The sequence below is a fragment of the Panthera onca genome, chromosome D4, assembly GCF_046562875.1.
Source record: "Panthera onca isolate mPanOnc1 chromosome D4, mPanOnc1 haplotype 2, whole genome shotgun sequence".
In the NCBI taxonomy this organism is placed as follows: domain Eukaryota; kingdom Metazoa; phylum Chordata; class Mammalia; order Carnivora; family Felidae; genus Panthera; species Panthera onca.
In genome coordinates, this window is record NC_138351.1 from 1,878,527 (window position 1) to 1,901,023 (window position 22,497).

The 22,497-nt window shown below is 57.3% G+C and overlaps 1 long non-coding RNA gene across 1 annotated transcript; it reads left to right on the top strand.

Annotated features, from left to right (window-relative positions):
- The first annotated feature begins 12,698 nt into the window (after positions 1-12,698).
- On the top strand, positions 12,699-20,100 carry LOC144614008 (uncharacterized). The gene is made up of 3 exons (XR_013551547.2): positions 12,699-12,824; positions 14,071-14,137; positions 19,060-20,100. It is a non-coding gene; the product is annotated as an uncharacterized LOC144614008 (long non-coding RNA).
- Positions 20,101-22,497: the final 2,397 nt, after the last annotated feature.

Here is a 22,497-nt window from a genome sequence, read left to right on the forward strand (position 1 = left end):
TGGCATGACCTGCCCAGGCCTCCCCAGCCCCGCAAGGCAGGCTGGCGCTCGGTCCGCCCGGGAGGCCCTGCCTCTCCCGCCTCCAGCGGGGCCCGGCCCGCCCGCACACGCCCAGCGCCAGGCAGAGCCCAGGGGTGACAGACACGCCTTGGGAGCTGGTGGCCCATGCCCACTGGCCCCACTGGGGCACCATTACCTGGCGGCGGGTGGGCCGGGCTCTGTGCTCTGTCAGGTACTTTCGGGGACCACGGCTCCCACCAGATGGGTGCACGGGGCCAGGGGGTGGAGCAGGGCTGACCTTCCATTTCCAGAAGGACAGGGAAAGGTGGTCAGGCCTATGAGGAGGTGCTGTGCCACTGCCACACTTTATTTATTTGTAACTTTTTAAAAAGATTTTCCTTCAACGTTTATTTATTTCTAAGAGAGAGTGCACGCGCGCCTGTGCTTGCATGGTGGGGGAGGGGCACAGAAAGAGAGGGAGAGAGGATCCCAAGCAGGCTCCCCGCGCGGCTCCGTCCCATGAACTGCGAGATCACGACCTGACCGGAAATCAAGATTCAGATGCTCAACCCGCCGAGCCCCCCAGGGGCCCCTTCTTCCCCACTTGAAACACAGGAGCAGAGGAGCTTGCCAAGGTGGCACAGGCATGCCTGGGTCAAGGATGGCAACGGGCCAGGTGGTGCGAGCGGGACGCCCACGCAGGTGTGTGCACCACCTCCCACAGTCCCCCAGCGAGACGTGACACGCCCAAGACCACCCAGTATGGCGCAGCTAGCCCTAGAGGGCCCCGAGCCCCAAAACAAAGTGAGCACCCACCGTGAGGGAGACACTGAGTTGTGGCCGCCCGTGTTTTGGAATGCCTTGTAGCCATTTACAGAGCAAGTGGGTGGCAGGCTGGCTGGCCTGGAGGGACCCGCCCGGTACCATGGAGAGAGAGCAGTGACAAGTGGCTTCTTCCTGAGGCCCTGACCCACCCGTCTGTCCTGCCCATTTGTGCACTGGGTTCTCCCAGAGCAGGGTGGGGCTGACTCACTTGTCATCTCCAGGCATCTTTACCCAGCAAAGCCTTTGTCCTCAGCAGCCAGGGCAAAGGGGGCAGGGTCAGCGGTCACCCCCACCGGCAGTTCTTCCCTTCTGTCTCTGTCACGGACTCCTGATTTTTAGCTTAGCAAGTGGCCTCCCAGAATAGAAGCTGTGTTCCCCAGCCTCTCCTGCTGCTAGGTGTGCCTGTGTGGCTACATTCTAGCAGTGGAAGGGGACATGCAACATCAGGGAAGAGACCTTAAACAGAGGGGTTTTATTTTTTATTTTTTTAATTTTATGTATTACTTCCTTTACTTTTTACTTCCTCTTTCCTGCTGGGTGGAATACAGTTGTAATGGCCAGAGTTCCAGCAGCCACACTGGCCCACGAGGAGAACTTGGGCCTGGGAGTCTTACACAGCAGAGCTAAAGACAGAAGAAGCCATGGGGAGCCTGGGTGGCTCAGTCGGTTAAGCGTCCGACTTCGACTCAGGTCATGATCTCGCGGTTCGTGGCTTCAAGCCCCGCATCCGGCTCTGTGCTGAAAGCTCAGAGCCAGGAGCCTGTTTCAGATTCTGTGTCTCCCTCTATCTCTCTGACCCTCCCCCGTTCACGCTCTGTCTCTCTCTGTCTCAAAAATAAATAAACGTTAAAAAAAAAAAAAAAGACAGAAGAAGCCTGTGTCCCCAGTGCTTGAAGTACAGGCCCTCCCTGGGCTGCCCACCTCAAGACTTCTTGAGTGTGAATAAGAAAAAAAAATCTATCTTGTTTTGAGGGTTCCATAATTTGGGGGCAGGGGGCTTGTGATACAGTTGATCTGGACCCTGGTTTTTAAATATGTGTTATGCTTTTCATTAGTAAATAGATTTTCCTTTTTTTTTTTTAAGTTTATTTATTTTGGGAGAGTGAGAGAGAGCAAGCGAGCAGGGGAGGGGCAGAGAGAGAGGGAGAGAGAATTCCAAGCAGCCGTCGGCACAGAGCCTGACAAGAAGGTCCATCTCACAAACCGTGAGATCATGAGCCAAAGTCAAGAGTCAGATGCTTAACTGACTGAGCCACCCAGGTGCCCCTAGATTTTCTTCTTTAAACGCAGAACATATGACACGTTGAATCGCTTCCCCCTCCCCCCTCAATTCCATTTTGAAAATGTGTATCAGACCATGTCATCGGCCAGCTTAACTCTCTCTGAAGTCTTCTTGAAAAAATCCTCACTCCTGGACCCTGAACACATGACCCCTGCATCCGCCCCTCCCTTCAGCCTCCCCAGTGCCCTTCTCTTTATTCCATGGACTCTGTACCTCAGGGCCTTTGCACTCTCCATTTTCCCGGTCTGAAGATCCTGTCCCCAGGCCTCCATGTTGGTGGCTCCTTCCTGTCACCTGATCACAGACCACCCTTCTGCAGGGGCCCCTGGCCCCCCTCACTCTAGCCCAGGGTCAGCTCCCGAAAGCACCATGCTTGCTTACGCGCACGCTGTCTGCCCCCTCCCTGACGCAAAGCCCCAGGCACCACTCGCCCTCAGCCCACACCCTGTGCTGCCCAGGGCATGCCCTAGCCCTGTCTGCTTTGTCCAGCCTCCAGGCGTCTCTCATCCCGGCTAGCCCTGTCCAGCCCGTGCTCCGCAAACCACTAATGACAGAGCTGCCGGGCTCCAAATTCTCTGCCCTGACATTGACCGCTGACTCACACCAGGAAGCTAACGGGCCACAGGTGGTCGTGGGAGTGTGGGAGTGCGTCTGGAGCCCCGGCAGGGCAGGTGACCTGTGGTTTGGTGAAGAGACATTGCCGGCAGGTCAGGTCTAGGCTGGGTTCCTCCTTCCTCTCCAAAGGTCGGCTGCTGACCCCGGCCGGTCTGGCGGACTGGGCTGAACCACAGGCCGAGAGGAGGCCCTCTGGGCGGGCGGTGGCTCCCGCTTAGTACACCGGGCCTGAGAGCTCTGCCCCTGGCGCAGGTGCTCAGAGAACAGGTGCTGAAGGCCCCGGGCGCGCACGTACCCACCCACACCCACAGCCTCCCCGCTGAGGGCCAGAGGCTTCTCATTCTCCAGGTCCGGGGGCCGCCTCCTCTGGGAAGACTGAGGGCAGCCCTGATCCTGCCCCTCCCAGGGACACTCCCCACACGGAGGCTCACGGCAGCTTCCCGGATGCTTCCGGCCCCTGCCTTTGGGTCCACGGGTCTGGCCAGGAGCCCACGGGTTGTGGCCCAGTGGAGGCACTGCCACCAAGGGGCCGAGGACGGCCCTAGCAGGCGTTGCTGAGCCCCGGGCTGGGGGCTTGGTGCGTGCCCTGTCTCACTATGGGGTGCTGCACCCCTTCTACCACGGGCAAGCTGAGGCTCCCAGAGTGGAGACTTGAACTCAGTTCTCCCCAGCCCACCCCACCCACCCCAGACGGGTGCTGGGAGCTCCCTGGAGGCCGTGGTGGGGCGCACGGGGTGCCCAGCCACCTCAGACCCCAGGCTGACAGCAGATTTGCTCTCCTCAGGGAGACCTCTGCAAATGCCCCAGGAGCTGCGGCGGGGGAGGGGCTTGTCCCCATCCCCCGTCCCTGCCCTGAGGCCCCCAGCCCTGCCTGACACCACGCAGCCCCCATCCGGAGGGATATCCTTGTCCTGCTTCTGATTCGACCGGCGTCAGAAACACTGAGGGCCTCGGCTTTCTGGCCCACGCCCAAGTCCCGGTGTGTGTGTGGGGGGGGGCGGGGGCTGTGTGGCTGGTCTGGGGACCCCAGGTGGAGCCCCGAGGTGGAGATTGAAGTCAAGTCAGGGATCTGACCGAGGAGCATGGGAGAGGAGGGCCCCACACACGTGCTGTCACTCATTGCCCTTAGCGCTGGGCACGTGTTCTCTGCTGTGGGAAAGCCAAGGCTGGTCAGTGCGGCGTGTTAGGAATGAGTCTGCGTCCGTCCGGGAAGGAAAGAGGCCGACAGAGGGTCTGTCCAGGTCCCAGGGCCGCCCGGCATGGTGTTCATGCAGCCGGGTCCCCGAGGACCACCTGTCACCGGTCACGTCTTGTGGTTGCTGAGCAAACTGGGTCCGACAGACGGCGAGGCAGCCTTCCTCCTGATAAAGGGTCTGTCACCGCTCAGCAGGGCTCCGGGAGGACCTTTTCCTGAGAACAGCTGCCGGGTGGGTGGCCACACGGGAGCAGGATGCCCTCTGCCCTCTGGCCGCTGCCCACCTCTCTGACACTCGGTGGCCCGTGTCTGACCGTGTTGGGCTCAGCGGCCTCCTCCAGGTTCCCCTGGGTCTGCTGCTTTCCTTGTCTCCAGCCAAGGCTGAGCAGAGAGATTCTGCGTTGATTCCACAGCTGCTCCTTCCTGAGGAGGGGTGCAGAGGTTTGGGGGTGAGGCAGGGAGGAGACGGGAGTGCCCGGGTGGCTGGGCGTGGGGGCCCCCGGTGCTCAGACCTCCGAGGCAGGCTCCAGAACCGGGACACGCACGTGACCTGCTGGCCTCTCCGTGGGGCCGACAGCCCGGCCGGCCCGCGGATGTCGTTTGTGCTGCAGAGGCCGCGGTCTGTGGGGTCGTTCCCCAAAGCGCCACGTCTCCCGTCCCCGGCTCTGATGGAGTGCGGGCGGGCAGCGGGCCAGGCCCCGGCAGGCCCGTTGCTGGGCAGAGCCCCGGGCAGCATGCAGCAGGCTCTCCGTGAGGGCATCTCACGAGCTAATGGAAACCCTTCCAGCACAAAGGGGCATTTATCGGAGTAGATGCCGTGTCTCCGCCAGAACTTGGGAGGACAGAAATAGCCTTTCACGGAGCGCCAGCAGGGCTGGGCTCTCCTGCTTGGAGGGTGTCGGTTTGCCGGTTCCTTCTCTGTGCAACCTGTTCATATTCATGGTGAGTTACTCACTCTGTCCTGGGCAGGGGACTCCTTGTTCCCTCTCTCCTGCTAGAACTGTTAGACTGGGTGGGGGAGGAGGGCTGGGAGAGGGAGGGGGGGGAGGAAGGAGGAGAGGGTGGGGAGGTGGGGGGAGGAGGAGGGGGGCATGGGGAAGCGGGTGGGATGGTGGAGGGAGGGGGAGAGGGAGAGAGGGAGGGAAGGGAGGGAGAGAAAGAGGGAGAAGGAGGGAAGGGGCGGGGACTCTGGAGGGAGGGCAGGGAAAGGAGGAGGGGAGGGGGGTTGGGGAAGGGGGACAGATAGTGGAGGGAGAGGGAGGGCGGGAGGAGAGAGGGGGGAGGGATGCGGGGACGAGGAGGAAGGAAGAGAATGGAAACAGGGAAGTGGTTAAGTCAGGGTGCTTACCTCAGTGGTTCCCTATGAACTGACCCCTCACCTGACTCTCAGTGAGACGATAGCAGGTGGCCTCACTCCAAGGAGAGACTTCTGTGTTTCTGGAAATGGCTCTCCTTCCAGCGTGTATAGCTTTGCTTGTGCTGCTTCTTTTGCCTATAAATTCCCTCCGAAAAGACACCAGTAAGCAACTGTTAAGTTCCACTTGATACCTATAAATAATGTTTAAAATTTTAATGTGCTGAAACCAACGCCAATAATGTTCTGAAGAGGTTAAGTAACTTGGGTGCTAGTAACAGATCTAAAGCTCAAAGACTTAACTCATGCAGGATTTTCCTCTAAGTGAAACAAGGCTGGAATTAGGAAATCCAAGGCTAGCACGACTCCTCCACTCTGTTATCGGGGATTTTTCTTCTCTGTCTTGCATAATGTGGAGTTTCCATCCTCAGAGTAGCCTCATGGCCCAAGATGGCTGCTGGAGATGCCACCATCCATGCAAGAAGCAGGCAAAAGGGGGCTCGTTTCCCGTTGTCTGTCTCCCCTTAAGGAGCTTTGCGGACGACTCAATAAATTGTGTGTACATTTCACTGGCGGCAGCTTGCTGCAGGGTGGGCTGAGCAAACTGCCCCCCAGAATAAAGCCTGAGCTCATGTCCTGAGGGACGCGGGTGGGTGATCTGTGTCCTCCGCCGCAGGCGGGCAGACAGATGCAGCGGCCGACACCTTCTGGAAGGCAAACAGTCACAAACCTATCAGGGGGACTAGAAAAGAATGCCCATTCCGCTAGATTGCATGTGTCTGACTGTGTCTTTGGGAAACAACATGTATATGCACGAGCACAGTCACCGCCCAGTAGTCACTGAACATGACAATCTGAAATAAATTTCTAACGGGGAAACACACGGACGTACCAGGTGACACCCTCGTGCTGAGAGAGCCTGTCCGTCACGGTAAACGTCACTGGTGAAGGACACCTAGTAACACAGAACAGTGCTCACAACATAACTTCAGAGAAAGGACGGAATATCGAAATATGCTTTGTCATGATCACAAGTTACCAGTGTCTGTTTGAGGCTGGAGATAGGCTGGCCTCAAGGGCAAGATTTTCTTTTTAAACATTGCAAGAGCTTGTTACACACACACACACACACACACACACACACACGTACGTTCTTCCTTTTATTTTTTTAAATGTTTATTTTTGAGAGACACAGAGCAGAAGCAGGGGAGTGGCAGAGAGAGAGGGAGACACAGAATCCGAAGCAGGCTCCAGGCTCCGAGCTGTCAGCACAGAGCCCGACGTGGGACTTGAACCCTACAACCACAAGATCATGACCTGGGCCAAGGTTGGACGTCCAACTAAGCCACCCAGGCGTCCCACAAACATTCTTTATATAAAATGATTTACAACATTTATATAAAACATATAAACATTAAAATTTTATGCAAATGCTAAAATACAGTATAATCTAAATAATAGTTAATAAAATACATAAATAATAAACTAATGTAGTAATTAAGCAACATAATAAATAGAATTTAGAAAGGGAAGGTAAGAGGGGTGCCCGGCTGGCCCAGACGGTGGACCCTGCGACTCTTGACCTCGGGGTTGTAGGTTCAAGCCCTGCTTGGGTGTAGAGATCACTTAAGTAAATACAATCTTTTAAAGAAAAGAAAGCAAAGGTAAGGGTAGAAGCGGGAATGACTCCCTGCTGTGGGAGCAGGGGCGTTTCCCAATGAGCGTCACCGGTGAGAGCCACTTTGGGGCCTCGTCGTGGGTGAGGGTCTTGCTTTTGCATCTGGGGCTCAGCCACGGATGCTCTGGGTGACCCCCTCCCCGTGCATGAACCCCCCCCCCCGGTTCCTGTTGGGGGTCCGGAGCCCCCAGACTGGCGAACAGGGCATATGCAAGCCCTCCTAATGCCCAGGCCTAGAGCCAGCCACTGAGGCTGCGGCCACGTCCGCTGACCACAGTAAGTGAGAGGGCCGATCCCCAGATCAGCGTGGCGGGAGAGGGAGCTCCACCCCGTGGGAGGGAACGCGTGGTCACGTCTACTATAATTGAAACCACCCCAGACGTGCAGCCTTTCACACCTTTCCTATGCTTTTACATAAAGACATGATCTTTACAGAACAGAATCATTCTACTGATGTTATATGTCACTTAATTATGTGTTAGGAACACATCTTTCCGCATAGTAAATATTCTATTTTGTGGTCATATCGTAACTTACTCATGAACTTTTATGTTTTCCTTTTGCAATGGCCACCCTCTCGTACACCTAAGTCTTTGCACATCTTTATGACTTTTTAAAGAACACATTTAAAAAATTGTTTTTTAATTTTTTTTTTTTGAGAGAGAGAGAGAGAGGAAGGGGCAGAGAGAGAGGGAGACACAGAATCCGAAGCAGGCTCCAGGTTCCGAGCCGCCAGCACAGAGCCCGACGTGGGGCTCGAACCCACGGACCGTGAGATCACAACCTGAGCCGAAGTCGGATGCTTAACCGACCAACCCACCTAGGTGCCCCCCTGATTACTGCTTTTTAAGCCACTAACTCTTAGGGCCATCTGTCTCACAGCGATACTAAAACTGTATTTGGGTCCCGAGGCCAAGCTGCTCTGTGGTGTCAGATAACCCCCAGCATCTGGGAGGCCGGCCCAGTAGGATTTGTGTCGCACTCGGCACGTGTGATGTGCTTGTCACGGAGGGACCCAGCGTATTCCACCCTAATGCCAGGTCACCTCCTGTCCCTTCCAGTGGTGAGAATAGTCGCACCTACGTGGCCAAGAGCATAATGGTATAAACTCACCATTGTCTCCGCCTCTGTGAATCACAAGAAACCTTGGATGGCCACTACTTATTTTTAAAAAATAACCTCAGAGCCGAAGACATATTGAAACCATGATTCACAGCTTTTTACTTCCTATAGAATATCGAAAACCTTTTTTTGAAAAACAAGCCTGAATGTGTCCAAACTTCCATAGTTGCTAGAAGACAACCATAAACACAGCTGCTTGTCTGCACGGCTGTGTGGTGATTATACATCCAGGCCTTCACTATAGTCCTAGATCCCGACCCCAATTGTGCTGTCTGTTCTAAGGACATATCCTTTAACATGGCTAACGTGTGTTCAGTTCACCGCGGTGTTGTCTGAAAGAACAAAGAATTGTAGGCAACGTAGCAGATGCCAGGGGAGGCCCTGGGTGGTGGCCTGTCTGGAGTGGTCTGTCTGGGGTGGCCCATCCGGGGTGGCCTGTCCGGGGTGTTTCATCTGGGGTGGCCTGTCTGGGGTGGCCTGTCCGGGAGGCCTGGGTGGTGGTCTGTCCGGGATGGCCTATCTGGGAAGCCCAGGGGGTGGCCCATCTGGGGTGGCCTATCTGGGGTGGCCTGTCCGGGGTGGCCTGTCCGGGAGGCCCAGGGGGTGGCCTATCTGGGGTGGCCTGTCCAGGAGGCCCGAGTAGTGGCCCGTCCGGGGTGGCCTATCCAGGAAGCCCAGGGGGTGGCCTATTTGGGGTGGCCTGTCCGGGGTGGCCTGTCCAGGAGGCCCAGCGGGTAGCCCGTCTGGGGTGGCCCATCTGGGGTGGGCTGTCTGGGGTGGCCTGTCTGGGAGGCCCAGGGGGTGGCCTGTCTGGGGTGGCCTGTCCGGGAGGCCCAGGGAGTAGCCCATCTGGGGTGGCCTATCTGGGGTGGCCTGTCCGGGGTGGCCTGTCCAGGAGGCCCAGGGGGTGGCCCGTCTGGGGTGGCCCGTCTGGGGTGGCCTGTCCGGGAGGCCCAGGGGGTGGCCTATCTGGGGTGGCCTGTCTGGGGTGGCCCGTCCAGGTGGCCTGTCTGGGGTGGCCTGTCCGGGAGGCCTGGGTGGTGGCCCGTCCGGGGTGGCCTATCTGGGAAGCCGGGGGGGTGGCCCATCTGGGGTGGCCTATCTGGGGTGGGCTGTCTGGGGTGGCCTGTCCGGGAGGCCCAGGGGGTGGCCCATCTGGGGTGGCCCATCTGGGGTGGGCTGTCCGGGGTGGCCTGTCCGGGAGGCCCAGGGGGTGGCCTATCTAGGGTGGCCTGTCCAGGAGGCCCGAGTGGTGGCCCGTCCGGGGTGGCCTATCCGGGAAGCCCAGGGGGTGGCCCATCTGGGGTGGCCTATCTGGGGTGGCCCGTCTGGGTGGTCCGTCCGGGGAGGCCCGCGGTGCAGCCACAGCACACAGCGCGCCCAGGGCGGCCCCTCACAGCAGACGCCGTGGTGCTGGGGGAAAGGCCACAGGTGAGATCACTGCAGGGAGGTGAACGGTGACACAGAGATGCTGAGATGCTGAGGTTTCCTCTGGGGGCGGGATGGGGTCTTCCTCTCTCTACCTTTGCTGGCTGGCAAGCTCTCTCCAGTGGGCACGCGGCGGCTTTGTAGGCCTGCGGGCCTCGTCCCGTGTCTGTCACAGACGGTTCTTCGTGTACCCTCCCACTATCCCATAAGCAGACGAAAACGTAAAACAAGAGACTTAAAAGGTGATGCTGGTGCTTTTGATCCCTAATCAAAGGCATGTCTATTGGCTTCACTGTCCCCAGCCGGTGACATCTTCCCAGCATTTGAAGCTTCCCCAGGAGTGGGTGCAGGTGGGGACACGGGCCAGGCAGGAGTGGGGATGCTTTGGAGAGCACCAGGAGTCGGGTCCTATGTCCCCCGGCTCCTGGGAGCTGCCCACTCAGCCCAAAACCAGACCTCCCCCTAAGGCTGGGGACATCCCCCACTTCACTGGCCCTGGATGCTCATGTGGCCTCAGGCCATTGTTTACTTCTCTGAACCTTATAGGGGAGACCCCATGATGGAGCCCTGTCCCTGAGCCTGGGTGCTGAGGAGCGCTGACCTGTGACCCTGGCGTCCTGGAGTAGGAGGGGCCAGCCTGCACGTAGCCCCCACAACAAGCCAGGATGTAGATGCCGTTATCCCATTTTACGGACGAGGAAACTGAGGCCCAGAGGTGGTACAGCGGGTGGGTGGAGGGGAGGGCTTGAGACCCTAGAGGCCCCCAGAGTGTTCTCACGTGGTGGCTGTGAGCGGGTGGGGGTCCCCAGCTCCACACTGGTGCGGGCCGTGCTCACAGGACGGGAATCAGGGCCACCATCAGAGCTCAGACTTCAGACCAGCCCGGGGGGAGTCGGGTGGCCAGAGTCACTGTGCCGGGTGGGGCCGGGAGCTGCACTGGTAGCTCCCAGGGAGGAGACGACAGGGTGGCTGACATGCCCTGGAAAGACCGAGGGCCAGGGAGGGCCATGGGTGTCAGCAGGGGGAGCTGTCTGACAGTGGCCAGGCTGTGGTGTGCCCAACGTCCCCCGAGGCGCTTGGCCTTGGCTCGGGGCCCGTGGGAACCTGGGGCGGGTCCGGAGGCCGGAGAACTGAGACGGACAGTCGTGGGGGGAGCCGGAAGCTGCAGCCTGATCACCGTGGGCTCTGGGCCAGGGTCCACACGTGACGGTCCGTCTGGCTCCACGGGTCGGAGGGAGGCTGTGGGGCGCTGTACTCAGGGTCTTGGCCGGTAAGCTGTCCTTCCAACGTGGAGCCACTTCCCATCCACCACCGCCTGGCAGCGAGGGGACACGAGATTGCTGCCTCACCCCACGGCCGTGTTTGCCGTCACAGACACTTAGGACACAGGAAAGATTCAGAAGAGAAGAGGGGAGGAGAAAGATGGAAACAAGGGGGCATGGGGACAGAGAGACAGAGAGAGACAGGGAGAGACAGATAAGGAGAGAGACAGAGAAGGAGAGACAGGGAGAGAGAAAGATGAAGAGAGACAGAGGGAGGGGGGGAAAGGGGGGCAGCTGAGACACCCCTGTTCCCCCTCACTGTGTGAGTCGTTGCCCTTTGACGCCTCCGCGCACCTGCTCTGAGCCTCCAGAGAGCGGGCATGATGACTGGCCTGGGCGGTGGTGTTGTGTAACAGGGTTCTGACCCAGCAACACGGGGAGCTCCTGCAGGTGGTCCTGTGTCAGGTTTCCTTGACCCGGGGCTCACCTCTCCCCTGTGGCCACTGGCCCCGGTGCCCAGCTCCCCCACTGGGGCGCCAGCTCCCCCTTCGGCACCGTGCACACTGCCACCGAGGCCAGCGAGGCAGCGTCACCAGCCTCAGCGGGGCCAGGTGGGGTCTTCGAGGCCACCCCGGGCGAGGGACAGGAAGCCACCAACACGAGGTCTGCTTGCACTGCCCGCCCTCGCCCTGGGTGTCTAAAACACATCCACGGAGGACCTCAGAAGCTCCTTCTCTTTAAAAGCTTCCAGTCATGTTTGAAAATGGCAGTGTTTATTTCTCTGCCATTCTTACGCTTTCCAGAAATTGCTTAAAACACATGTTCTGATAGAATGGTTGTGGGTGACCTTTGTCTTCCTTCCCTCTACACTGGGCTCCTGGCCCAGCCCAGCCAGGGGTGGAGGGGGCACCTGACTCCTGGCAGACGGGCCCCAGGGGCAGCACGAGCCTGTGGTCACACAGACGACAGGCAGGGAGATGCTCGCCCTCACCCCGCAACGTCAGGGAAGTAGTGAAGGCAGCATCACAAGTGCTGGGCCTGCAACCGTGTCCTCCCCCGCTGGCCTGCAGCCTGACGGCGGCCAGAGAACTCATGGCACAAACCAGATTCTCAGATCCCATCACTAGATCAGACCTGGGCAGCTGCTCTCTCCTTCACAGACTTGATTTTTCTGGAAAGTGGCTCGGGATAGTCTTGGCCTTCTCCACAGGGTTCTTGCCTCATGGTCAAAGCGCAGCTGCCACAGCTCCAGGCATCACGTCTGTGTGCAGGCCAGGAGAAACAGGGAGGAGCCACTAGCCATATGTACTCCCATTTTCTCCTGAAAGCAAAGGCCCTGAATGTCCCCAGCAGACGGCTTTCTAGCCCCCAGGGCCACTCCTCACTTCGAGAGAGGCTGGGAAATGCGGTACAGAATCCACCCAGTCTTGACCCATCGTCCGGGCTGAATATGTTGTCCCTGGAGCAGGCACTTCCACTGCATATCCATGCTTTCTCTCCTGACTTTTAGTAACAGAACCCCCTCCATTTTCCCTGGATTACCCCCAATAAAGACCCATCTCCCCATTTCCTTTGCAGTGTAAACATTAGTAGCAGGAAAGGGCACAAGCTGGAGTCAGGAGGCCCCACCAGTGGGGGTCGGTCGCAGACCCCACGGGAAGAGGCCGCCAGCAGCTCCGCCAATGAGAAGCCACCACACTCCCGGTGTCCTCCAATGGACGTTGAGTTCATAACGACCTTCCCAAGCCACGCGCACCTGTCCCCTGTTGGCCAGACTCGCCTACGGTTTTGCCGCCGCGTGTCGTCCTGGGTTCAATTCTCTTTTCTTTCCGAATCAGCCCTTGTTTTGCTGGTAAAGTAACCGGCGTTTTTACTTGCAAGGTTGACAATGGCAGGCGTGCCCACGTGACCCCCCCCCCCTCCCCCCCCGGCTAGATGGGAGCTGGCGGAGCCTCCGGGACACAGGCCCGGCCGCCTGCCCGTCTGCCCTGCAGCAGAGGGGGCGCCACCCCAAGGCCATCCCCGACCTGCCCAAGGACTTCAGCGTCTCCTCTGGCAAGACGGTGAGTCCCTCGCCAGGCCGGGCCCGGCCCCAGGGCCTGCCTCTCAGGGCTCCGGCTTGGGACGTGACCCCCGGGGACCGGGCTGGACGGGGCGGGACGGGGCCCCGGATGTCAGCGTTCGGTTGTGACTCGTACAACTGGAGAAGTGTATACACGGACAATCGGGAATAGTGGCGTCCCCGGAAAGCTCCGCCGGGCCCTTTGCAGGCACGGCCTGTCCCCTTCCCGCCGAGGAGGCCACCGTGGTTCGGTTCGTTTCGCCTGTTCTGGAATCACAAGGAAGTGAATGTCTATCATGTATCCGGCGTCTTTCGCTCACAAAACGTTTCCTTGGTGGTGTTGGTGGGTCGGGAGCTCGTCCCTCGTCGCCCGGGCTGGACTGGAGGGCGGTGCGGGCCCCAAGGCGCCGGTGGGGAGCGGTTCCGAATGAAGCTGTGGCCACGCCCAGGTAAACACGCTGTCACCCTCCTGGGCAGACAGCGGAATTTCTGGGAAGTGCGTGCTCAGCGTGCAAGACACTGCCCGCGAAGCACCCCCAACGCTGGCTGCTTGGTGCAGGTGTTCGGGCTCTCCGATGGGTGTGCAGGGCTGTCTCATTGAGGGGCAGAGATCAGTGGCAGTTTGAGGTGCCCAGTAGCCACTTGTGCATCTTTTCCGTTGAGGTGTCTATTCAAGTCTGTGGCTCATTTTAAAATTGGGGTTATTCATTGCTTTAGCCTTGGTTTTTAAAGGCCTTCTTGGGGTGCCTGAGTGGCTCAGTCGGCTAAGCGTGGGACTCTTGATTTCAGCTCAGGTCATGATGTCACATTTGGTGAGTTCAAGCCCCAAGTCGGGCTCTGTCATGACAGCGCTGATCCTGCTTGGGATTCTCTGTCTCCCTCTCTCTATGCCCCTCCCCTGCTTGCTTTGTCTCTCCCTCTCTTTCAAAATAAAACGTTAAAAAGTTTTAAAGTCATTCTTTACATATTATACATACATATCTGTTGATCTGAAAAATAAAAGTTACTTGCCAGCAAAAAAAAAAAAAAAAGGATTTATTTGGGAATAGCAGAGAGTTGCAATCTGGGACCACCAAACTATGGTAAAACCACCGCCCGTCCAACAAGCAAAACAGAGAAACATTTTACGGGGAAGGTGTAGGAAGTTGGGAGGGGCTGTTTTGAAGAAAAGTCTGTTGGAGGAAAGCGGGAGTTCTGGGTGGTGACGTTTCTCGCTGGTGACCTGCAGGAGTGGTTGTTTCTTGCAGGAGACGCGGGGAACAGCCTCCCTGTCCCGGGGCCTGTAACCGAGGGTTCTCTCCAGCTGAGATGTGGGTAGGTCTGGAAGGGACACGGGGGGACGCGGAGGGGTGTGCTGGGAGAGCTCCCCCTGCTGGCCGCCTTGCTCCACGTCAGTGAGGTGTCCTTTTGTTAATTTTCACGTTTACCCCTTTTGATCAAGATTTTTTTTCTGATCACTGATCAGGTTTTCCAAATTCAGTGACCTTTGTCCCTTGGCTCCAGGAAGGCCCTTTTCTGGGTGTCATATCCCACGTTGGAGGGAAATTGTACAGATTGGAAACCTACTGAGGCAATTTGGGTAACAAGGTGGGTCAGGAGGGAGAAACTCTGGGCGCCTCCCTTCTGTTGTCCACATTTGTCAAGGTTATCAGCGCTGGAGATCATCCCCTTAGTGTATGTCATTTTTACACAGGTGTGATGGGCAACAAAATCGAAGTAATTATACAAAACAAAAGTAGTTACATGACAATTCCAAGTGGTGTGATGGTCCTAAACCAGGACTCCCGGGTGTGAGAGTAGCCAACTGAAATATCGATTGGCACTCATTCCGACTTAGGGCAGAAGATTCTCATGAAGGCCAAGCCAGAGTCGCGTATACCTCCTGGAAGCTTCTGTCTGAAGCTACTGTGAAGGCTGACTAGTGATCACTGCCGGCACACGCATTGAAAGGATTAACCGAGTGCATCTGGGAGGATACGGTGCAGGTGTAAATGTGAAACCATAGCTGATGAACACAACGTCTAAGACGTTCTAAAGCAGTGTTGTTGGGGCGCCTGGGTGGCTCAGTCGGTTAAGTGTCCGACTTCGGCTCAGGTCATGATCTCGTGGTCCGTGGGTTCGAGCCCTGCGTCGGGCTCTGTGCTGACAGCTCAGAGCCTGAGGCCTGTTTCAGATTCTGTGTCTCCCTCTTTCTCTGACCCTCCCCTGTTCGTGCTCTCTCTCTCTGTCTCAAAAATAAATAAATGTAAAAAAAAAAAATAAAGCAGTGTTGTTATCTCAGAAGAGCTGCTTTGAACCAAATCTGCTATTAGGTAATACAGCCATGGTCAGAGACCATGAATTTGGGTAAAAATTCAAAGTCAGTTAATAGTTCAGATGAAAGAAGACTTTTGTGAATTCTGAACCTTCAAACCCGTTGAAGAGAACAAGTGAAAATTAACTCGCCCCAGGATCCTCATGAGGCTGTTTCTACAGAGGCACAATCAAGAGAAGAGGTTCCAGCCCTTGCGAAAGGGCTTGGAAGAAGCAGACAGGGACACTGTCTTCCTACAAAAGAGAGAAGCAACTGTGAGAAGAAGGTCCACTGGCCTGGTCCAGACCTCATGGGAAAGCGTGGCCAGATGTCGTCGGCTTCAGTTCTGGGAAGCCCGTACCTCCAGGCCACACCAGATGGCGGGCAGGGCCAGTCAGGCGTCGTCTTTGCACGTGTCCCGTGGATCCGAGAGTCTGTTCCCTGGACTGTGGCCGCACTTGCCGGCGAGGTTGAAGAGAGTCTTTCTGGAGGCATCTTTCCCGACAGACGAAGTCTCTGGGTTGCCAGGGGTGATGCAGGACGGCGTGTCCCGGGAGCACGCCGCGCAAAGCTTGCTCTACCAAACCGTGGTTGTTTTTATAGGAGCAGCGAGCCTTGACGCTACGGAAGGGACCTCCCTTTACGGACTGTGGGTCGAGGAGGCAGGGCCAAGCGGGCCGGACGTCCTGTGACTGTCTCAAAGGGTGAGGGTCCAGGAGTTCCCCGGAGAATGGACCTGAGATTTAGAAGGACCAGTGGCAGTCTCCACAAGTTTTTCCAGCTGAGACTTCACGATGCCGCGAGTGAGTGTGACAAGTCTGAGGACTGAGCGTGGCGTGTGCACAGTGCAAGTGTGGTAACATCACACGGCCGAACAGTGCACGCCTAACTAACAAAGCACCTGAATGGTGAAGTGGGTTTCCCGACCACCATGATGTGTGAGAGGGGCCCCCAAGGTAGGAGTAATCTTCTTTAACAGAATTTTAGCCACAGAAGAAGCATTGGCCTGTCTACAAGGGGAAGCTTCGGTCCGGTGGCAAAACATACAGACCACGACAAGAACATATTTCTTTCCCTGAGGTAGGGAAGCCGTATGAGATCCATTTGCCAAACCTCTAATGGTCCGTTGGACGGTTCAGAGTCTGGGAGAAGTGCGGTTTTCCCTGGATTATACCTTGGATGTGGGACGAGCGAAGTAGGCACTTTCTGTGAGTTCTGCCAGTTTCAGCTGAAGGTTTTGCCCATGAGGAGAGTGGTAGCTGATCTAACAGGGACAAATGATCAGTGTCTTTGGACTTAGCTCCAGTTAGCTCGGAGAAGGAGCAAATAGGAGACGTTCAAGGGTCATTTGACTTACCGATTTGGCTGCTTTGATTGCTGCTGTCAAATTCTAGGATTATGTCCCCCTTTGGGGAGGAAGGAGTCGCAGCATGAAATTTTTCTAAGACACCTCAGCCCAATAAGTGAATGGGCAGAGGAAGTAAGGAGAAAAGGGCGTGTGTCTCTCGGAGGGCCCAGACGGGGGGAGTGGGTTCAGGGACGGAACCTGCTGAGGTTTATTGGAGACCCCGCTCCGTGAGCTGTTCCAGTGCTCCGAGGGGAGGGCTGCTTGGTGGTGGCGGGTGGAGATTCCCTCCCAGTCTGGAGAGTGGTTCCTCCAGGTCGATGAAGAGGGGGGATTGGGAAACGCCAGGAGTTCCGTGGACCCCCCCCCCCCCCCCCCCCCGCCCCTCCCTGGGAATGAGGAGGGTATTGGAATAGGTTGGCTAGAGGGTCGAAGGTGCCTGGATCACTCCAGTTGGCAACGGTCTTTCCGCCGCGTCCCGGCCCTTTGCAGTAAGAGCAGAAACCATGAGGTTTTGGTTTTGTTTCGGGGCCTCCATTCGCTGGAGCTGAAAACTGAGAATTTTCGCAGTCTTTGTTTTGGAGGACTCATCTAGGAGTCGGGCAAGCTTGTTTGTCAACTAAGTCTGGGGCAAACATCATTTCCCATTCCATCCTGGTCCTTTTAGCTAAAAGAGAAAGATCCCGGTTTGACCCTTTAATAAACACAGGGTTACATGCTGCCTGGTTGGATTCAATGTCTTGAGGAAGATCAAGGTGATTTGGAGTCGGGAGCATAACGTCACAAATTGACTTGTTGGATCACTATGTTATACGATGAGACTAGGGTAACATGTATCAACTCTTTCTATAACACAATCAGAGATTAAAATATTTTGACTGATATTCTCTCAAGTCATCATGCTGTCATAAACAAAATAGAAGTACAACAAATAAACTGGGAAAAAAACGCTGGGCCATATGACCGTTAAATTGTCAATATTTTTAGATATCAAATGCTATTTTAAGTCAATAATACAAAGCCAAATATTACGTGGAGAATATTGAAGGAAGAAATAAACAGATCATTCATGAAAGAATACCAAAGATTTACTGTATAAAAGTTATTTTATAGTAGAAATAAGTAGTTCCGATAATGGCATCAACTCTGTTGTGTTAGCTTAGACAACATGTATTTACTTTCTATGCCTCAATTTATTAATCTGTGAAATTAGGATTAAAATTAGTAACTACAAAGTTTTTGTGAGACTATATTAGATAAATATGTAAAGTACTCACCACAAAAAGTGCTCATTAATGTTGACTATAATTTATCATAATTTTACAAATTTTACCCCCCAAATAAACACATTTTTTAAATACCCATTGCGGGGCGCCTGGGTGGCTCAGTCGGTTAAGCGTCTGACTCTTGATCTCAGCTCAGGTCATAATCTCATGGTTCGTGCGTTCAAGCCCCACATCGGGCTCTGTGCTGACAGCATGGAGTCTGCTTGGGATGCTCTCTCCCTCTCTCTCTGCCCCTCCCCTGCTCGCACATGTGCTTTCTCTCTCTTTCAAAATAAGTAAATAAACTTAACAAATTGAAATACCCATTGCTTGGAAGGTTGTATGGAAATGTGCACTTATGTATTGCTTGTGGTTATGTAACTTTGGAAATTACACATATCTAAGAGTTAAATTCGGAAATTACACATCAGAATACTTCACGTAGCATTGTTTACAATAGTATTAAAATAGAAGCAACTGAGAGGTCCAAGGTGGGAAGTGAGTATTGACTAAAAAAAATTACAGTTGATTCATAAAATAAAATACTCTTCAACCTTTAAACTATAGAATATTATATACTTTTAAATACTCATGTTCTTATTGACACTGTAGCTCACAAGGTAGCGTGTAAAAATATATATCCACATAAAAAAGAAAGTTTGTAGCCCACTGTGATGGCGATGAGCAGGTGCACCAGGATTTTGTTTGACAGCCTGGAGTGTGTTCCACTCTGCGGGCTTGGGAAACCCTCCTGTAATTGCTTGGTGGGCATTTCCAGGGAGGGTTCTTGCATCTTGCCCGAAGTTAGGGGTCTGTTTCTCTAAACCCCCTTCAGGATGTTCCCTTCCAGATAATTGTATCTGGTGTTTGGCCCAGTCCTCCTCAGTAGCATGTGGCCTCACTGACGTAATCTGAAAAACCAGGTTGGTAAATTTAAAAGACTATCTAAATTCCCCAGCAGACCTATGGGATCCTCAGTCACTTTAGGAAACTCCTTGTGGCTCCTCATTCACCCTAAGTCCAGGGAGCATGAGAAACTTGGGGTTTATTTAGATCCTCAGAGGACTTGAGTTTAGAGGGGCAGGTTTTAGTACATATGGGGTTGGCGGCGGGGGGGGGGGTGGGGAGGCTCAGAGGAAAAGGGACATTGGTCGAAAGAGTCAGAATGGGGAAACTGAGGCACTGAGGGTGTAGGGGAGGTGGGGACCGCTAAGGGAAGGAACTTGATGGCACCAGAGGGGCCTGAGGATGAGGTGGGGATGGAAAAGATGGGGGGAAGGGCCTCAGGAGCCATTTTGGCTTCTTTCTGTTGTTTGCCCGCCTCTGTCTACAGACTGTACTTTGCAGGGAGACAACTCGAGATTCCTGGTCACATTTCGCAGGTTCAAAAGACCAAAGTGGCTCCCCACTGTTCTGACAACTTTAGAGCCGTGGTTTCCAATTCGGCAATGAGAAAGTCTGCTGGGACCTACGTTCCCCACAACAGACATTGAAGTTCTAAAATCTTTTGGTGAGGTTGGTCCGTTTAGTTAGAAATGCACGTGTGGGGGTGCCTGGGTGGCTCAGTCCGTTGAGTGTCCGACTTTGGCTCAGGTCATGATCTCGCGGTTCCTGCGTTTGAGCCCCAGGTCGGACTCTACGCCGACAGTGCAGACAGAGTCCGTTTTGGATCCTCTGTCCCCCTCTCGCTCTTTGCCCCTCCCCCACTCACTCTCTCAAAACTAAATACACAAAAAACCAAAGAAATGCACATGTGGAGGGGCCAGTTTTTACACATAAGACTGGCGGGGCCCCAGGGTGGGGGAGAGTACCCTCAAAGCACTTGATCACCGGGCTTCCATTTCTTAAAGGTTTTCCTCCCGAGTGAAGAGAAAAATCCCTAAAGAGCACCATTTCCACAGGAACAGCCTGTTCCAAAAAAAATCCCGCCCAAAGCCAGCACATTTCCAGTTAGGAACAGCTTGTCTCCAAACAGGAGTCGGACCAGAAAGCAGACTTAAAACAGATCCCGACTAGGCCCCGGGGAGCTCAGGAGGCAGGAATCCCGGAGACACCACCCTCAAACCCCAGGGTCGTGGGGCATCAGGGAGGTCAGCCGGCCCTGCGGGCACCGCACCTGCTGGCTCTCCGGCCTTGGGCGGTTGAGCGCCTTCTCCGGATCCCGCTTCTCTGGCACCAGGGGGTGTTGACCATTGCCAGGTATTTTACCGGCAGAAATGGATTTATTTGGGAGGAACGGAGGACTGCAACCTGGGATTGCAAGCCACCGCAGAAACCGTGTGGTAGGGTTAGCGCAACAAGTCAGAGAAGGGTGTTTTATGGAGAAAGACAACGTGCCCGCGAGTCTGCAAGTCCTTTGCGGAAAAGCAGGATTCCCGTGACCTCGGTCTCTCCTGGGGGAGGGGGGTGACGGCGGTCTCTCCCTGGAGGGGGGGTGGGGGGGAAGGGGGAGGGCAGGGCGGGGGGCACGGTCTCTCCCCGTGGGGGGGGCGACGGGGTCTCTGGCTCGGGCAGGGGGTGGCAGTAGTCTGTCCCGGGGGGGGGGGGGGGGTGTGACAGGGGGTCTGTCTCTGGGGGTGGGGGGGGCGGGGGGCACGGTCTCTCCGCGTGGGGGGGGCGACGAGGTCTCTGGCTCGGGCAGGGGGTGGCAGTGGTCTGTCCCCGGGGGGGGGGGGGGGGTGTGACAGGGGGTCTCTCCCTGGAGGGGGGAGTGGGGGGGGCGGGGGGGATGGGGGGGTGGGGGGCACGGTATCTCCCTGTGGGGGGGGGGCAGGGCGACGGGGTCTCTGCCTCGGGCAGGGGGTGATAGCGGTCTGTCCCCCGGGGGGGGGGGATGACAGGGGGTCTCTCCCTGGCGGGGGGGGGGGGGGGGGCAGGGGGCACGGTCTCTCCCCGTGGGGGGGGGCGAGGGGGTCTCTGCCTCGGGCAGGGGGTGACAGCGGTCTGTCCCGGGGGGGGGGGTGACGGGGTCTGTCCCTGGCGGTGGTGGGGGGGCAGGGCGGGGGGCACGGTCTGTCCCCGTGGGGGGTCGACGGGGTCTCTGCCTCGGGCAGGGGGTGACAGCGGTCTGTCCCGGGGGGGGGGGGGGGGTGACGGGGTCTGTCCCTGGCGGTGGTGGGGGGGCAGGGCGGGGGGCACGGTCTGTCCCCGTGGGGGGTCGACGGGGTCTCTGCCTCGGGCAGGGGGTGGCAGTGGTCTGTCCCTGGGGGGGGGTGGGTTACAGGGGGTCTCTCCCTGGAGGGGGGGGTGGGGGTGACGGGGGGGGTGGGGGTGACGGGGGGGTGGGGGGGCGGGGGGCACGGTCTCTCCCTGTGGGGGGGGGGGTGACGGGGTCTCTGCCTCGGGCAGGGGGTGGCAGTGGTCTGTCCCCGGGGGGGGGGGGGTGGGAACAGGGGGTCTCTCCCTGGCGGGGGGGGGGGGGGCGGGGGGCACGGTCTCCCCGTTGGGGGGGGCGACGGGGTCTCTGCCTCGGGCACGGGGTGGCAGTGGTCTGTCCGGGTGGGGGGGGGTTACAGGGGGGTCTCTCCCTGGAGGGGGGGTGGGGGGACGGGGTGGTGGGGGGGCGGGGGGCACGGTCTCTCCCCGTGGTGGGGGCGACGGGGTCTCTGGCTCGCGCAGGGGGTGGCAGTGTCTGTCCCCGGGGGGGGGGGGGGGGGGCGGTGACAGGGGGTCTCTCCCCAGGGGGGCGGTGATGGGGTCTTTCCCTGGCTGGGTTGCAGGGGCTGTCGGTTTCTCCCGGGAGCCGCACACCTTTCCCGGCACTGAGGGTCCTTCTGAACCTGGCGTGGGTGGTGGGCCTGGGGCCACCTCCCGCCTCCCCACTGTGCCCCTCTGTGAGTTTCCCTTCCTTAACTTTCACGTGTCCTTTTTCGGACGCAGACGCGGGTGCCTAGTTTTCCAAGTCCGCGCCTTGTCCGTTGTTTTCTTGGCGGGGTCTTTGGATGCGCAGGCGGTTTCACGAAAGTGCAACATAACCGCTTTTATGATCATCGCTTTTGGCGTCTCGTCCAGGGGGCCTCTGCCCGAGGTCGCTGAGGTCGGCTCTCCGTCTCCGGGCTCCGGACACCCTTCGGTACCCGCTGCGGGCATGTTTCTCCTTCGGGAAGAGCCAGGTGTCAGGTTTGCCCAGCGCAGCGCCCAGGGGTGGGCGGTGCGGGGTGAGGACAACCCCGGTGCGCCGCCTCGTGCCCCTCGTGACCTTGTGGCCCTGCTGGCCTGGTGTACTCTCCCTGTGGCCTCTTGGCTTAGGTTCCCCACACGAGGCCTCGGTGTGCGTCCCGATGCCCCGGCTCGCCCAGCGCCTGGCTGCCAGGCACGGCGCCCGCCCGGGGGCAGCCGCACACCAGCCTGGGGCCGGAGAAGCAGCGGACTTCCTGCGGTCCACCCCCCCCCCCCCCCCCCCGGGGAGACCCCGTGCCTCCAGGCTGGCCCTCCCCACACCCTGGGGTTGCCTGCGGCCTCTTACGTCCTCTCCGTGATTTCCCAGTTGTGGTACGGCTGCCCCCTAATGTCCCAGGCAGGACGCTGACTGACGCAGTCGCAGAGGTACTCTTCCAGAAGGCCTGTGACCAACGGCAACACGATGCATAGCTCATCTCTATCTGCATCCGTGGCTGTGTCTGTATCTAACCTAGCTGTGGAGACCTACCTGTTTCCTAAAAACATGGTAACCATCGGGGTGCCTGGGCGGCTCAGGCGGTTAAGCCTGGGACTCCAGCTCAGGTCATGAGCTTGTGGTCCGTGAGTTCGAGCCCCACGTCGGGCTCTGTGC